The sequence below is a fragment of the Scyliorhinus torazame genome, chromosome 14 (genome assembly GCF_047496885.1).
Source record: "Scyliorhinus torazame isolate Kashiwa2021f chromosome 14, sScyTor2.1, whole genome shotgun sequence".
NCBI classification, from domain to species: Eukaryota; Metazoa; Chordata; class Chondrichthyes; order Carcharhiniformes; family Scyliorhinidae; genus Scyliorhinus; species Scyliorhinus torazame.
Genome location: NC_092720.1, coordinates 45,686,308 through 45,697,660, shown reverse-complemented (window position 1 = coordinate 45,697,660; position 11,353 = coordinate 45,686,308). Strand labels below are relative to the sequence as shown.

The window sequence follows — 11,353 nt, the reverse complement described above, 5'->3', positions numbered from 1 at the left end:
GGGGAACCCTCATTTAAAGGCATTTCATGCTTAACTGAGGGACACAGCCTGATTGAGGGTCCCAGCATTGTGAGCTAGCCTCCTTCCTTGCGGCAAGAGACAGAAAAAGGGTTAACTTAAAGAAGGAAACCCCTTACAGAATCCTTATTAGGTACATTAGAAATGTTTAGATCGTAAATCATAAGTTTAGCATGACATTGAAACAAGTTCTCTTTGGTAAATCTCGGTGTAGTTGCCTAAATCAGTCAATCTGTAATTGCGGGTTTCCTGGCAGCGAAGGGTGCTTTCAATGGGAAATTCCATTGTCAAGCGGTGGGAGTTGGGAATCCCACTACCAGTGAATGTTGCCTAAATCAGTCAATCTGTAATTGGGTCAGTGGATTAGAACACGTACCATTCCCCTGGAGGTCCACAGAGATCTTCCAGGAGGTTTCCCCACATGTAGAATGATATGGGTGACCGCCCTGGGTGCTATGGTTGAGTAAACAAGTGAGTGGTGGCTGGAGACATGTTCTGCTCACCCTCTTCCATTAGCGCACTCACCATGCTCCTGGCACCCTGGGCTCCTGTTTTCTCTGTGCTTCTACTCTTCCTCCTCTTTCAACTCTCACTGTGATGTGCTTCCCCATTGTTCCTGTTCTCCCACTGCCCCGCTCCAAGTTCTGTTGCCATATCCCTGTCCAGGATAGACAGTCTCACAGAGAGAAGCAGACATAGCTGCTTCTGCTTCTTAGGGCAGCACGGTAGAACAAGTGGATAGCACGGTGGGTTCACAGTGCCAGGGTCCCAGTTCGATTCCCCGCTGGGTCACTGTCTGTGCGGAGTCTGCACGTTCTCCCCGTGTCTGCGTGGGTTTCCTCCGGGTGCTCCGGTTCCCTCCCACAGTCCAAAGACGTGCAGGTTAAGTTGATTGGCCATGATAAATTGCCCTTAGTGATCAAAAAGGTTAGGAGGGGTTATTGGGGTTACGGGGATAGGGTGGAAGTGAGGGCTTAAGTGGGTCTCAATGGGCCTGTATGTTCTATGTTCTAAATCCCTCTTACTGATATGCGTAAGTCAATACCAATTTTCCTCAAAACATTATAGAAACACATTTTATATGCAGCACTTTCATATTAAGACTATTATATAGTATTGTAATTTGGATGGAGATTGGATTTGGAAAGGGGTTCTTTCACCTAAAATGTTTGAGAACCATTGTCCTCATTAGTTGGTTAATACAGAAAGAATGAAGGTAGTGTAATATTTTGTTAGACGTTGTGGTTTTCATTCTGAACATTAAAATCCACCTTTTGTCATGAATTAACGACCTTCCTCGTTGACTTTTAAAAGGTATTATAAGTCACATAGTTGTATGAATTTGAATTCTAATATTGGGCGGGATTCTCCTCTACCCGGCGGGGCGGGGGGTCCTGGTGGGACGGAGTGGCGTGAACCACTCCGGCGTCGGGCCGGCCCAAAGGTGCGGAATCCTCCGCACCTTTAGGGGCTAGGCCCGCCCAAGAGTAGTTTGCGCCCTGCCGGCCAAAGGCCGTTGGCGCCACGCCAGCCGAGGGCCGAAGGGACTCCGACGGCCGGCGGACGTCCGCGCATGCGCGGGAGCATCAGCGGCTGCTGACGTTGTGGGGCCTTGAGGTATTTCTGCCACTGTCTGTTGCTCAATGGCCTCCCCTAAGACTGACTCCCATTGCTTTAATATTTACCAATCAGCTCAGCTCTGGAGGAGATACAGAATTTTCCACCTCTCTGAAACAGTTCACTCAAGATGTAACAATGAAATTGGTTCCAGCGCTTTACGACGTGTTCGGGCAGGTGGTAGTATTACTCTAGCCGTCGCCTGCTGTTAGAAATGGACCCCACAATGTCTTGACTTTATGGGGTGAAGGGGTAGAGCATTTAGTGTGAAGTTTTTGAAATGGATCATTTAAGAGAAATGGCGAGATTTGAATTATTCTTCCGATTCTAAATTGTGCTGATCTTTTGGGTGACAGGAGAGGGGAAAGTGCTAAGAATGTACAACTCTCCTGTGGATTCTGGATATTCAATTTTCCAGGGATTTTTTTCACCGCTGAGGGAAGATTTGAATTCTCATGAGGTTTAAATGTGGTGATTGTGAGTCCGTACGCTTTTTCCCCTCAAAACCTTGCTCAGGACTGTATGTTGTGACGTTTTGTGGTAATGGTAGGACTTATTTCTGTTGGATATCAGACAATATTTGGGATTTGAATCATTTCAGTTTTAAGTAACTTGCATTTGTGGAAGTGTTAGTCATTATTGACTGAGTTAAACTTGGAACTCAGAGTTGTCATTCCAACCCAATATGGAGAGAATTAAATCACAAATGTTATTTTTCTTCACTGAATTCTTCCTTATCAGCCTTAAAATAAGATTTATTGTGATCCTGCACAGGGAGGGCGGAAAAATCTGCAGAAGCCTGGAGGGTTACCAGATATAGTATCACATGTCCTATATAGTTATTTATGTATTTGGAATGTGAAAAATCAGAATTGAAGTAAGCTGTCTTAAAATATCAAGACTGATCCTGGAAGTGAATGAAATAGCTCACAATGCACCAAAGAAGACAAGCAACTGTCTGTACATAGGGAGATTCTGACTGTACTTAAATAAGCCCAATCTCTGTACATATTCCAATATCATTATAAGATCATTTGTAATCTTTATTTGTATGTTATAGAGTATACATGTGTATAGATGCATATTTGCTTATGTGTGTTTAGTAATGGCATGACAAGGTTAGGATCCTTACTAACCAGTATGCATGAGCCCAAGGCTGTTATCCCTCTCTCCAAAAGAGCTCACTTTGATACCAATCCTCCATTATTATACTAAACCAATCTGAATGCAGATTTAATTTACCTCAGTGAGGTGGAGTATTCTGTCAGCTCTGCTGCTCTGCTGCTCCTTTCATTAAATCCAGTCACGCATTTGAGCAGCTGACGTAGCACTTGTGCATTTTAACAATCCTTCCTGGAGTATATGACTGCACAGGGCAGCCAGTCCTTTCATAGAGCACAGAACTGAGTTCACAGTCCAGCCAACAGCTGTCACAGACATTTAGAAACACGGCAGTCGAGCCTTTGAAGAAAACTTCAGTGTGCTGAAGTCGTTAACCTCTGCCTAACAGGTACAGTACTAGTTTAATGTTCTAAATGTGGTATTCTACATTTCAGATTGCTCAGCTACAATGATGTTCAATATCTCCCTTTTAAAACCCTCTATTATATTCATGGCTGCAGTGGTTTGTGATGTTATTTCTTTCAAGCACTGAATTGACTCAGATGATAGTTCTTTTGTTGCATTGGTAAGTCTCTTTGTAAAAAGAATCCTTCAATTCAATAAGAGTGCAGCTTTTTCAATTCCATAATGTCACTCGTAATTACTTTCAAAACTTGTAAGATCTGGTATGATTATTTATAAACATAATGGGCTACAATGTACTGTCGAATAATTTTAAAAAGGTTAGAAGTTTGCGGTTTAATGTTACAGTGTTACCATAGATTGTGACGTATAAAGTACCTGACGTATAAGGCGACTACTCTTTTGGCTCCAAGAAACATGTTTAGGCCGACACTCAGAATATTAGCTAACCGCACCCCCCACCTCCCATTTCTGCGAAGAAATGCGATACTTGCCTTAGGAATTAGCCTCAATTTTTACCTCAGAAATGCACGTTTTATTCACCTTATCAGTTGGTAGATGGGATAAAGCAGGTGATACATGGGCCATGTTGCCAAGAAGATGCGCTTGAGTTTAAGATCTGCTCACTCAGAGCATATTGCACGAGGTGAGCAACGAGCAGAAATGGGTCCTTCAGCAAAAAGAATGAAACATGCTGGACTCAAGCTAAAAGTGTAACATTTGCTAACTCATCAGATAGCCGCTGCAGCATGGGAATTTGATGTTCGTGGAAAATTAGTGTGAGAATGAAAGCAGAATAGAATCGCCCTGGAGAAGGTGCCCAGGACCAAATGTCACTCACCTGGGGCGAAATTCTCCGTTATCGGCGGAAACTCCGCCGATCGGCGCAAAAAACGGCGCAAATCCCACTTGCGTCACGTCATAAAAATGGGCCGATAGTCTGCGGCCCGAAATGGGCTAGCAGCGACGTAACGGGATCCGCGCTTGCGCAGTGGTTCACGCCGTGCAGCGTCATACGCGCTGCACGGCGTGACGGCTCATAAGGCCGCGCAGCTCCCCCCCACCCGACCGGAACAGCCGACCGCAACACCCGACTTGATGGCTGGCCGTCGCTCAGCCCCGAGGTTCGAGTCACGCGATGTGGAGGCGCTCCTGGATGCGGTGGAGCAGAGGAGGGACGCCCTGTATCCCGGGCACGGCCGCAGAGTTGCCCCACGCCACAGCCGGCGTCTGTGGAGGGAGGTGGCAGAGGCCGTCACCGCTGTGGCCCTAACACCACGGACAGGCACCCAGTGCCACAAGAAGGTGAACGACCTCGTCAGAGCAGGCAGGGTGAGCGTCCCCCATATCCCCCCCCTCCCCCATATCCCCCCTCCCCCATATCCCCCATATCCCCCCTCCCCCATATCCCCCCCTCCCCCATATCCCCCATATCCCCCCTCCCCCATATCCCCCATATCCCCCTCCCCCATATCCCCCCCTCCCCCATATCCCCCCTCCCCCATATCCCCCATATTCCCCCCTCCCCATATCCCCCCTCCCCCATATCCCCCATATTCCCCCCTCCCCCATATCCCCCCTCCCCCATATCCCCCATATCCCCCCTCCCCCATATCCCCCCTCCCCCATATCCCCCCTCCCCCATATCCCCCATATCCCCACTCCCCCATATCCCCCATATCCCCCCTCCCCCATATCCCCCCCTCCCCCATATCCCCCATATCCCCCCTCCCCCATATCCCCCATATCCGCCCTCCCCCATATCCCCCCCTCCCCCATATCCCCCATATCCCCCCTCCCCCATATCCCCCATATTCCCCCTCCCCATATCCCCCCTCCCCCATATTCCCCCCTCCCCCATATCCCCCCTCCCCATATCCCCCATATCCCCCTCCCCCATATCCCCCCTCCCCCATATGCCCCATATCCCCCCTCCCCCATATCCCCCATATCCCCCCTCCCCCATATCCCCCCTCCCGCATATCCCCCATATCCCCCCTCCCCCATATCCCCCATATCCCCCCTCCCCCATATCCCCCATCCCCCATATCCCCCCTCCCCCATATCCCCCCTCCCCCATATCCCCCCTCCCCCATATCCCCCATATCCCCCCTCCCCCATATCCCCCATATTCCCCCCTCCCCCATATCCCCCCTCCCCCATATCCCCCATATTCCCCCCTCCCCCATATCCCCCCTCCCCCATATCCCCCATATCCCCCCTCCCCCATATCCCCCCTCCCCCATATCCCCCATATCCCCCTCCCCCATATCCCCCCTCCCCCATATCCCCCCTCCCCCATATCCCCCATATCCCCCCTCCCCCATATCCCCCATATCCCCCCTCCCCCATATCCCCCATATCCCCCCTCCCCCATATCCCCCATATCCCCCCTCCCCCATATCCCCCCTCCCCCATATCCCCCATATCCCCCCTCCCCCATATCCCCCATATTCCCCCTTCCCCCATATCCCCCCTCCCCCATATCCCCCATATTCCCCCCTCCCCCATATCCCCCCTCCCCCATATCCCCCATATTCCCCCCTCCCCCATATCCCCCTCCCCCATATCCCCCATATCCCCCCTCCCCCATATTCCCCATATCCCCCCCTCCCCCATATCCCCCCTCCCACATATCCCCCCTCCCCCATATCCCCCATATCCCCCCTCCCCCATATCCCCCCTCCCCCATATCCCCCCTCCCCCATATCCCCCCTCCACCATATCCCCCACATTCCCCCCTCCCCCATATCCCCCATATCCCCCCTCCCCCATATCCCCCATATCCCCAAGTGAATCCAGCCCTAACCTTAACCTCTGCAATGCACGCGCAACCGATGGCGTGCATTCATATACCTGCCTAACACTGTTGCCTTTTACCCCTGCCACCACCCCCCCCCCCCCCCCAGGAGAAGCGCGCACACAACAATAGGGAGCATGTGAGGACTGGAGGAGGGCCCGCTGATGAGAGGCCACTGACCGTACACGAGGAAAGGGCCCTGGAACTGGCTGGCGGACCTGAGGACCGGGAGGTTGCTGATGCAGAGGTCGGGGCCCCACGAGCAAGTGAGCCACCAACAGCCCGTCCCCATATCCCCCCTCCCCTATATCCCCCTCTCCCGTATCACCTGATCACTGCCTGATGTCTAACCATGCATGCTTCATTGTGTATCGCAGGACCAAACGTCCAGGCACCCATCCCCGCAGATGCAGACCGCCCGCAGGATGCCCCTTGGAGACCACGGGAGACGGAGAGACCCGAACCCTCCAGCATGAGACGCCCGCAGGATGCCCCTCGGAGACCACGGGAGACGGAGAGACCCGAACCCTCCAGCATGCGACGCCCGCAGGATGCCCCTCGGAGACCACGGGAGACGGAGAGACCCGAACCCTCCAGCATGCGACGCCCGCAGGATGCCCCTCGGAGACCACGGGAGACGGAGAGACCCGAACCCTCCAGCATGCGACACCCGCAGGATGCCCCTCGGAGACCACGGGAGACGGAGAGACCTGGAGCAACAGGGAGACGACACCCCCGTCACGTGCGGGAGCGACCACCCAGCGATGAGGGGGGCAGCCACAGGCCCCCGTCACATCCGAGCCAGGACACCACTACCCAGGACACCACTTTCCAGGACACCACTATCCAGGACACCACTACCCAGGACACCACTATCCAGGACACCCCTACCCGGGACACCACTACCCGGGACAGCACTACCCGGGACAGCACTACCCGGGACAGCACTACCCGGGACAGCACTACCCGGGACAGCACTACCCGGGACAGCACTACCCGGGACAGCACTACCCAGGACACCCCTACCCGGGAAGACGAAATACCGGACAGTGACTCAGAGTGGATGGGTGGAGACGAACCCCCACCCCAAAGTGCCATGGACTCAGAGTGGGACGAAGAGCACGACACAACGCCACTGCTGTCACCAACACCCTCCACCATCGCAGAAACACTCACCACGGTTGGGCACTTTAGTGATGAGGCGTCTGGTACACTCACTGGTGCGCACAACACAGCCGTCCCGGTACAGCAGGTGGAGGTAGGAGCAGCAGAGGGACCGGGCGGTCGGAGGGCAGCCCAGGCCAAGCGAACATCTGCCGCCCAGATGGATCCCGGGTTCCTGCAGTTACCACACCCACACATAGATCCAATGCAACCACCGACACGGAGACGAGCGAATAGGGTGACGGGTGGCTTGCGGCGGCTGCGGTCGCAGGTGGAGGAGTCCACCCGCGTCCAGGAGCTGGGAGTGGTCCCGGTCATGCGTGCCACCCAGGCTGACACCGCACGGGTTGTGGCGTCCGCGGTGGAGGCAATGGGTGCGACGGTGTCAGACATGGGGAACGGTTTGCGAGGCCTGGGGCCTTCCGTGCAGGCGGCGTCTGTGGCCCAGGAAATGGCTGCCCTCTCACAGGAGGCCATGAGCCAGTGCCAGCGCCAGATGGCAGAGGCGCTCAACGCCATAGCCCAGTCTCAGCAGGCCATGGCCCAGTCTCAGCAGGCCATAGCCCAGTCTCTGCAGGCCATGGCCCAGTCTCTGCAGGCCATGGCCCAGTCTCAGCAGGCCATCGCTGAGGGCATCGGCGCCAGTGGCCATGTGCGAGCTGGCGTCGCACTGTCGCAGACAGGGTTCGACAACCCCCTGGGCTCCATGGCTGCAAACCTGCAGACCCCTGTCGATACCAGCACGGGCCTCCAGGACTGGCAGCGCCAGATGTCGGGGGCGCGTCGGATGGCCAGTCCGTTCGCATCCCCCACCCATGTAGAGGCCTGGGGGCCATCGGGCACCCCGAGGGAGGAGGAGGTGGTGTGGTCCGTCCCGGCTCCCTCTGTAGGGGAGGTCCCGGTACACCGCGACACCTCCGACTCCCCCCCTTCCGTCCCAGGTGCATCGGGTGGGCAACGGGCAGGACAGGCTGGCAGCTCGCCATCCCAGTCGCCCGGGCCGCAGCCTGGCCCATCTAGGCCAGGACGCCCCAGGAAACGGCCGCCAAAGGGATCCAGTGTCAGAGGGCAGGAATCACAGGAGTCCACCTCCAGTTCTGCTGTACCGTCTGGGGAACCACGTAGACGTAGTCAAAGGGCCCGTAAGGCCAAACAATTAGACACTGAGTAAGTTGGCACGGGTGCAGGGCACAGATGAGTTTTAGGCGCTAGGGCACATGCATGAACTCCTTTGGTTTATAAAGTCAATGTTACACCTACCGAAGTTGCCTTTGTGCTCTGTCCAATGTGTGCGGGGGTGTCATGTACGTTGAGCGCAAGTGTGTGTGTGAGGGGTGGTCTTACCTCAGCCCCAGGTGAGTCTGCCCCCTTCCCCCTGGGCCGCCATCAACATCCCCCGGGCAGAGGACGGGACCGTGCGCTGCAGTGTCACAGCCGCATGCAGGGATGGTCCGGGTGGATGGTGGTACTGTGGCCATGGGTCAGACATAGTCCAACGATGTAGAGCCAGGAGCTCATCGGAGGCGGGTTGTCATCATTCTCCATGGCCTGCGATAGACACGCGTCCACCCGCAACTGGGTGAGCCCGGCCCGTTGTGCCGCAGGTGGATCGGCAATTGGGAGTGGGGGGGTGGTGTGCATGCGGGAGGGGTGTGTGGGGTTGGGGAGGGGGGTGAGGGTGCTGGGTGGGTGGATGGGTGGGGGGTGTGGGTGGTCGGCTGTTGTCATGGTGTGCGGTCTGTGGCCATACTACCCGATTCCCACGCCCATCTAGTCAGTGAAGCGGGCGGCTATCAGCCTGTCCCGTGCCCGCTGGGCCAGCCGGTAACGGTGGACAGCCACCCGTCTGTGTCTACCCCGTCTGCCCTGACCATTGCCCCCATCCCCCTCATCTGGGGAGGACTGGGCCTCTTCCTGCTGCTCCTCCACTCCGCCCTCCTCTGCCTGCGGCACATCGCCCCTCTGCTGGGCTATGTTGTGCAGGACGCAGCACACCACAATGATGCGGCCGACCCTATCTGACCGATACTGGAGGGCGCCCCCAGAGAGGTCCAGGCACCTGAAACGCATCTTCAGCACGCCAAAGCACCTCTCGATCACTCCCCTTGTCGCTACATGGGCATCATTGTAGCGGTTCTCCGCCTCATTGCGTGGCCTCCGTATAGGCGTCATCAGCCACGATCGCAATGGGTAGCCCCTGTCGCCCAGCAACCAGCCCCTCAGCCGGGGATGGCGTCCCTCGTACATGCCGGGGATGGATGACCGCGACAACACGAATGAGTCGTGTACACTGCCTGGGTGACGGGCGCAGACGTGCAGGATCATCATGCGGTGGTCGCAGACCACCTGTACGTTCATCGAATAGGTCCCCTTCCTATTAGTGAACACGGCCCTGTTATCTGCAGGTGGCCGCACGGCGACGTGCATCCCATCGATCGCGCCCTGGACCATGGGGAACCCGGCAATGGCAGAGAAGCCCACGGCCCGGGCATCTTGGCTGGCCCGGTCCACGGGGAAGCGGATGTAGCGGTGCGCCATGGCATAAAGGGCATCTGTCACTGCCTGGATGCACCGGTGCACCGATGTCTGCGATATGCCGGACAGGTCCCCACTCGGTGCCTGGAATGACCCCGTTGCATAAAAGTTCAGGGCCACCGTAACCTTGACGGACACGGGGAGAGGGTGTCCCCCGCCAGTGCCACGCGGTGACAGGTATGCCAGCAGGTGGCAGATGTGTGCCACGGTTTCCCGGCTCATCCGGAGTCTCCTCCTGCATTCCCGGTCCGTGAGGTCCTGGTATGACTGCCGGGGCCGGTACACACGGGGCGCCCTCGGGTGCCTCTGTTGCCGTGGGGCCGCGACGTCCTCCTCCCCCTCCTCGTCCTGTCGGTCAGGTGTCCCTCCAGCCTGGGCGGCTGCCGCCTGCCCCTCTGCGGCAGCCTGCGCCGCCTCTCTGGCACGCTCCTCCTCCTCCTCCTCCTCCTCCTCATCCAGGGCAACATAGACATGAGCGGCTGCCACCACGGCGGCCAACATCGCTGGATGATCTGAAAACATGACGACCTGGTGGGGGGGAGGGGAACGACGACATGTCATCATTGCCCATATCCCCTCCTCCCCCCAGCCAGGTGGCATGGACCGCATGGGTCCAACTGTTGGAGGCTGGCACCTGGCCAGATGGACCAACTCATTTGCCCTCCCATCACCCACCCCGGCACGGACCCCACCCCCCCCCAACCTCCACCCCGGCACGGACCCCCTCCCCAACCTCCACCCCGGCACGGACCCCCTCCCCATCCCCCAACCTCCACCCCGGCACGGACCCCCTCCCCAACCTCCACCCCGGCACGGACCCCCTCCCCAACCTCCACCCTGGCACGGACCCCCTCCCCAACCTCCACCCCGGCACGGACCCCCTCCCCAACCTCCACCCCGGCACGGACCCCCTCCCCAACCTCCACCCTGGCACGGACCCCCTCCCCAACCTCCACCCCGGCACGGACCCCCTCCCCAACCCCCAACCTCCACCCCGGCACGGACCCCCTCCCCAACCTCCAACCCGGCACGGACCCCCTCCCCAATCCCCAACCTCCACCCCGGCACGGACCCCCTCCCCAACCCCCAACCTCCACCCCAGCACGGACCCCCCCCCAACCTCCACCCCGGCACGGACCCCCTCCCCAACCTCCACCCCGGCACGGACCCCCTCCCCAACCCCCAACCTCCACCCCGGCACGGACCCCCTCCCCAACCCCCAACCTCCACCCCGGCACGGACCCCCTCCCCAACCCCCAACCTCCACCCCGGCACGGACCCCCTCCCCAACCTCCACCCCGGCACGGACCCCCTCCCCAACCTCCACCCCGGCACGGACCCCCTCCCCAACCTCCACCCCGGCACGGACCCCCTCCCCAACCCCCAACCTCCACCCCGGCACGGACCCCCTCCCCAACCTCCACCCCGGCACGGACCCCCTCCCCAACCCCCAACCTCCACCCCGGCACGGACCCCCTCCCCAACCCCCAACCTCCACCCCAGCACGGACCCCCCCCCAACCTCCACCCCGGCACGGACCCCCTCCCCAACCCCCAACCTCCACCCCGGCACGGACCCCCTCCCCAACCTCCACCCCGGCACGGACCCCCTCCCCAACCCCTAATCTCCACCCCGGCACGGACCCCCTCCCCAACCCCCAACCTCCACCCCGGCACGGACCCCCTCCCCAACCCC

The 11,353-nt window shown here is 58.0% G+C and overlaps 1 protein-coding gene across 3 annotated transcripts in view; it reads left to right on the top strand.

The window, feature by feature from the left end:
- Positions 1-3,002: 3,002 nt before the first annotated feature.
- The window catches only part of sphkap (SPHK1 interactor, AKAP domain containing), a 667,284-nt gene continuing 658,933 nt past the window's right edge, over positions 3,003-11,353 (top strand). For all 3 annotated transcript variants that reach the window (XM_072474078.1, XM_072474074.1, XM_072474075.1), the window contains exon 1: positions 3,003-3,145. The gene's annotated coding sequence lies outside the window, so the exon portion shown is untranslated. The remainder of the gene's footprint in view (positions 3,146-11,353) is intronic.